We start from the raw sequence: 6,695 nt of genomic DNA, 5'->3' as shown, positions 1-6,695 counted from the left end.
AATTGACCAGTCAATCCTGCTTTCAGCAACAGAGCTAGAAATTGGGAAATAAGCTCTTATTGATCAATGACCAAATAACCAACACATTTTACATAATTAAAATATGGGCAAGGTCACTATGTATTCACTGGCCACATTTTCTGAATTAAAATGAAGTGAGGTATATGAATGTACTTGGATGTAAAATTATTTATATGGAAACACCACAGAGGTTTTTTTAAATGGGGGCAATCATAGAAAATTCAAGATGTCCCATCACCATAAAGACTGTGAATTAAGTAGATATTTGTATGAACCAGAAGGCATATATCATATGTATATATTCATTACTCTGGAATGGGTGAAGCTCTCAATTTTAAACTTAAATGAGAAGAAGACCTGAGTTAGATAAAATTTCTAAATTATAGAACTGTTTTAGAAATAACCTTTTAAAAATAAATGTTGTTCTTTTACTTTAAACTACAAAAATAATTCAAAGTAAAGGCAAAATTTTTTATCCTAAAAGGATCTTGAATTCAACCCATCATTTTAGATAGAAATAATTAGAGATTCAGAGAGGTTAAATAACTTGTCCAAGGTCACACAGTAGAACTTAGGGCTCTGGTTCTCAGAGATCATCTCACAACATTGTGCTGTAAGTATTAAGAATAGATCCTACCTAACCTGACTTGTCATAACTAGAGAAGGCACTTATAATTATCATATTCTTGCTTTATATGCAAAGAGCACCTCCGCTTTATGCAAAGAATATTTAAATACGACCTGCTTTTACCATCTTGTCTTATGATTAGTCTAGTCTCCATTACCTTGTTAATGATCACTCAACTAGATGAAATGAAGAATACAAATAGAAATCCATAAAAAGCAGAATGTAAATAAATGCCAAATGTGTGATGTCAGCTACGAGAAATCAGGAGAGGAAGATAAACTTAAGGTAATTTCAAGGGTGGTGAGAAAATGAATCAAGGCAAAAAAAGATAGGAAAGAATATTCAGAATACAACGTTTCTTCTTTGAGAACACTTCTACTGCTCAGGCTATTATTGACCATACTGGGCCTTAGTTTACATGGGACTTGTGACCCTGATCCGAAGACCATTTAGCGGTCTCATTTTCCACACATTTCCCTCGCTTAAAAAGAGACACATTAGGGCTTCCCTGGTGGCACAGTGGTTGAGAGTCAGCCTGACGATGCAGGGGACACGGGTTCGTGCTCCGGTCCGGGAAGATCCCATATGCCGCAGAGCGGCTGGGTCCGTGGGCCATGGCCGCTGAGCCTGCGCGTCCGGAGCCTGTGCTCCGCAATGGGAGAGGCCACAACGGTGAGAGGCCCGCGTACCACACAAAAAAAAAAAAGAGAGAGAGAGAGAGACACATTAGGAAAAAGTGTAAAAAGCATACATCCGTATTTTCATAAACCTGCAGTTTCCTTGGCTCAGACATCTCAGGTAAATTGAGAAAGTTATAGACCTGTCTGTATGTAACTAAACAATTAAATAAAAAGGAGAAAATGCAATGACTACTATGCTCCCAAGTACATACCTTTTGGGTCTCATAGGCACATACTTTGCAGTATCATCAGCAGATTCAAGGAAACAACAAGCACAGACGTTGCTTCTTGAAAGAATTTTAAGCTCCATCCCTTAAACTAAATTACTTATAATAACAGACCAAAAATCTCATGTTTACCCACCACAAGACTAAGTCAAGAGACGGGAAAACATCTTGAACTCCCCAGGAGAGATTACACAAAAGGTGTTTGAGGGGCTTCCCTGGTGGCGCAGTGGTTGAGAGCCCGCCTGCCGATGCAGGGGACACGGGTTCGTGCCCCGGTCCGGGAAGATCCCACATGCCACGGAGCGGCTGGGCCCGTGAGCCATGGCCGCTGAGCCTGCGCATCCGGAGCCTGTGCTCTGCAACGGGAGAGGCCACAACAGTGAGAGGCCTGCGTACCGCAAAGAAAAAAAAAAAAAAAAAAAAGGTGTTTGAGCAGAGGAAGTATACCACAATTGTTATGTGTGTGGGCTCTGAAGCCACACTGTCAGGCAGAGATCCTGGCTCTGCCACTCTCTAGCCCCATTGATGTCAGGTAAGTAATTGAATCTCTCTGGGCCTCAGTTTTCTTATCTGTAAAATGGAGTTAAAGAAAAGAAATTGAATTGTTACAGAAAAAAGCGCTTATATTAATTTTATGTAATCCACACAGCAGCCTTATGGAGTAGCTCCTGTTACCGCTCTTCTTTTTTTCTTTTTTTTCTTTTTTTGCCCATGTTAAGCTTTATTTTTCTTTTTTTATTATTTGTAGGAGTTCTAATTCTGGATCCGAGTCCTTTGTCAGAGATATCTATTGGGAATATTTTCTCCCAGTCTGTGGCTTGCCTTTTCACTTCTTAACTGTCTTTTTTTTTTTTTTTTAACGATTTTTGTTAAACTTTTTTATTATTGAAGTATAATTGATTTACAATGTTGTGTTAGTTTCTGGTGTTCAGCAAAGTGATTCAGATATATATATATATATATATATATGTACACACACACACACATATATATATACATACACATACACACATATATATATATATACATAAAATTCCAAACTCGTAATTTATCCCTCCCCACTCTTTTTTTTTTTTTGCGGTACTTGGGCCTCTCACTGTTGTGGCCTCTCCCGTTGCGGAGCACAGGCTCTGGACACGCAGGCTCAGCGGCCATGGCTCACGGGTCCAGCCAGTCCGTGACATGTGGGATCCTCCCAGACCGGGGCACAAACCCACGTCCCCTGCATCAGCAGGGAGACTCTCAACCACTGCGCCACCAGGGAAGCCCCCTCCCCACTCTTAACTGCTTTTTAATAAGCAGAAAATTTTAATTTTGATAACGTCCAATTTATCTATTCTTTTTTCTTTTAAAGTTAATGCTTTGGTGATCTCATGAAAGAAATCTTTGCCTGCCCCAGGGTTATGAATATATGCTCCAATCTTTCTTCTAGAAGCTTTATAGTTTCAGCTTTCACATTTAGGTCCATGATCTATCTTGAATTATTTTGGGGTGTGAATTCAGGAACAGCCAGATGGGAGAGTCGCACAGGACAAGGTATGTGGGAAGGCGCCAGGAGCTTCCAAATCCTCTCCCAGCATGCCACTCTCCCCATATCTTTGTGTGTTCACCAACCCAGAAGATCCTCCCCTTTCTTTATAAATGAGAAAACTGAAACTCGCAGACAATGAGTAATTAGCTCAAAGTCTCACAGCTAGCAAGGGTAACCCAGACTTTGAATCCAGGGCTATGAATCTTTCATCACTGTTTATATTGCCTCTCAAGACAGCAGTTCAAAAACAGACAACACACAGATGTAGAAAACAAACTTATGGTTGCCAGGGGATAAGGGGGGAGGGAGGGATAAATTGGGAGATTGGGATTGACATATACACACTACTATATATAAAATAGATAACTAATAAGACCTGATGTATAGCACAGGGAACTCTACTCAATACTCTGTAACAGCCTACATGGGAAAAGAATCTAAGAAAAGAGTGGATATATGTATATGTATAACTGATTCACTTTGCCATACACCTGAAACTAACACAACATTGTAAATCAACTATACTCAATAAAAATTTTTAAAAATTAAAAAAACAGGGCTTCCCTCGTGGCTCAGTGGTTGAGAGTCCGCCTGCCGATGCAGGGGACACGGGTTCATGCCCCGGTCTGGGAAGATCCCACATGCCGCAGGGCAGCTGGGCCCGTGAGCCATGGCCACTGAGTCTGCGCGTCCAGAGCCTGTATTCCACAATGGGAGAGGCCACAACAGTGAGAGGCCCACGTACCGCAAACAAACAAACAAAAAATATTAAAAAAACAAACAACAACAAAAAGACAACATAGATCCCTTTTTTGTTCATTCATTCATTTGTTCATTTATTCATTCACTGAGAGCTTATTGTGTGCCAGGCTCTGTAGCTGCTGTTGAGGATCTAGTCATGAACTAGGCAGACCAGAAAGGAATGGCCAACATGAAGCCTACATGCTGGGAAGGGAGATAGACAAGCAAGCAAAAATCAGTCCATCATGTAATAAACAGATGGCAGTCAGTGCCCTAAAGAAAACAAGAAAGATTTGGAGGATAGAGAGTGTCAGGGCTGAGATGGGAGGCTACTTTAGGTAGAGGAGTCAGGAAATATACTTCCCTGAGAAGGTAAGATGAATTCAGTGAGGCATGCTCTAGGCATCATCTGGAGAAAGAGTGGAAACAAAGTGAACTGTAATTGCACGTCTTGAGGCAGGAACAAGAGTGACCTATTGGAGGTGTGAAAAGGCCAGAGATACTGGAGGGAGCTGGTCTGGAGAGAGAAGGTGTAAAAGAGCCTCTCAAAGAATAAGAAAGTGAATTAACTAGGGAAATGAAGCAGCACTGTCGAATCCACTTGAGCCCTGTTTCCATAAAATGAAGACCAGTCAGCCAGCTGTGTGTTTTCATCCAGTCACATTCTGAGATCTGGTGCTTGGATGCAGACGTGAACAGGTGAGTAGAGTGTTACCAGGTCCGGGGGTCCACCAGGTGCAGGCAGGAGAAGGGGAGAGAGGTGGGGAGTTGAGCTGGGCCATGGACTCAGGTTGATGATGTGGAAGGCAAGGCCCAGGGGCCATGACAGACAGTGGAAAGGTGTAGGGATGATGGCCTGGTGGACCTGGTGAGGTCGAAGGATGGTTGGAGTTGGGGTTCTAGAGGGAGTGAGCTGGAAGTGAGGAGGTGGTGGTCACAGTGAGATGCCAGAAACCAAAGTTTTTGAGTTGGGGAAGGTACTAGTAATGACACACCAGAGTGTTACTGTAAGAGTGGGTTGCTGAGTTGGGAGAAAGGATTGTTAAAACTAAGGAAGTTAAGGATCCAAGAAGCCAGAATATTACTTGGACCACCTACACCAGTGGTCTCAAACCTGGTCACATACTAGAATGACCTGGGGAGCTCTTAAATACACAGGCCTCCAACCCTCAAAAATTCCAGCTCAATTGTTTGGGAGGGAAGTGGTACCTGGGCTTTTTTTAAAAGCTTCTTGAATAATTTTAGAGTGAAGCCAGGATTGGGACTGACTGATCTAAGTGGGCCAACCACCGAGTGAGGACAGAAGTGGCATGAAGATGGTGGAAGTGAGCCAGCAGAACTTCACTGGATGAGGAGTGACTGTAGGTTGGTGAAGACTACAGCATGGAGGTTTATGGAGATTTGAGGGTCTGTCCTTCAAATTGGTGGGAAAAGGTCAGGGAGGAACCATGGTCTGGGAGTTGCCATGAGGATCAAAGCAGACACCTACCCCATCATTAGGCCCTGGGACACTTGAAAGGTGTCCCCATGTCCCCAGAAGTGAGCCAGATATTCGAGCAAAAAGATGAAGGGGACATTCAGAGAAGAGGTTGAGGACATAGGGGAGGTTTGGGAGTCAGGAGGGGGGGAGATAAAGCCAAATAAGGAGATGTACGATGCTGTGTGGGAAAGGGGACTCGGGAGTCTTGCATTAAAATAATGACAAGAGGAGGCATGATGGATTAGTACCAAGGCCTTTCGGGTAAGATGGGTATTCGATTCTAATTAGAACCTCTCTTTTGCATTTTATTTAGACTCTTAGGCAGTGTATTCATTTCCTAGGGCTGCTGTAACAAATTACCACAAACTTGGTGGCTTAATACAAAAAGAATTTATTTTCTCATAGTTCTGGAAGCTGCAAGTCTGCAATCAAGGTGTCGGCAGGACCATGCTCCCTATGAGACCTGCAGGGGAAAATCCTTTCTGCCTCTTCCTGGCTTCTGACAATGTCCAGCTATCCGTGGCATTCCTTGGCTTATAGCTGCCTCACTCCAATTTCTGACTCCATCTTTTTTTTTTAGTTAATTAATTAATTTGTTTAGTTGTTTGTTTGTTTGTTGGGCTGCATTGGGTCTTTGTTGCTGTGCTCCAGCTTTCTGTAGTTGCGGCAAGTGGAGGCTACTCTTCGTTGCAGTACACGGGCTTCTCATTATGGTGACTTCTCTTGTTGCGGAGAACAGGCTCTAGGAGCACGGGCTTCAGCAGTTGTGGCACACAGGCTTAGTTGCTCCGTGGCATGTGGGATCTTACCGGACCAGGGCTTGAACCCATGTCCCCTGCATTGGCAGGCAGATTCTTTAACCACTGCGCCACCAGGGAAGCCCCTGACTCCATCTTTATATGTCTGTCTTCCCTCTGTGCGTGTCCAAGTCTCTCTCTACTTATAAGGCTACCGGTCACTGGATTAGCGCCCACCCTAATCCAGTGTGACCAATCTTAACTTGATTACATCTGCAAAGACTCTATTTCCAAATAAGGTCACATTCACAGCTACCGAGGTCTAGGATTTCAACATATCATTTGTGGGGAGGAGAGGGACACAATTCAACCCACAACAGGCAATTCATGGAGGTGATGTGACAATCAGGAAGAGTGTTCTTATCCAAAGAACACAGGATCTTTGGGTCTCTATTAAATCCACTGCTCACCTATCATTGCATAAGAGGGCCAGTAGTAGGCCTACTTTATGGACCTCAGTGTCCAGGCAGGGGAAAGGGCAACCTCACCAAGCACAGATGTTCAGTGGACTGTCCTCAACCCTACCTGAGTGAGAAAACAAAGCTGATTCAGGGAAAACCCATCCTCATAGCAGATAAACAGTTCAACTA

Source organism: Mesoplodon mirus (genome assembly GCF_964341445.2).
Source record: "Mesoplodon mirus genome assembly, chromosome: 3".
Lineage (NCBI taxonomy): Eukaryota > Metazoa > Chordata > Mammalia > Artiodactyla > Ziphiidae > Mesoplodon > Mesoplodon mirus.
This window is presented reverse-complemented; position numbering follows the sequence as displayed.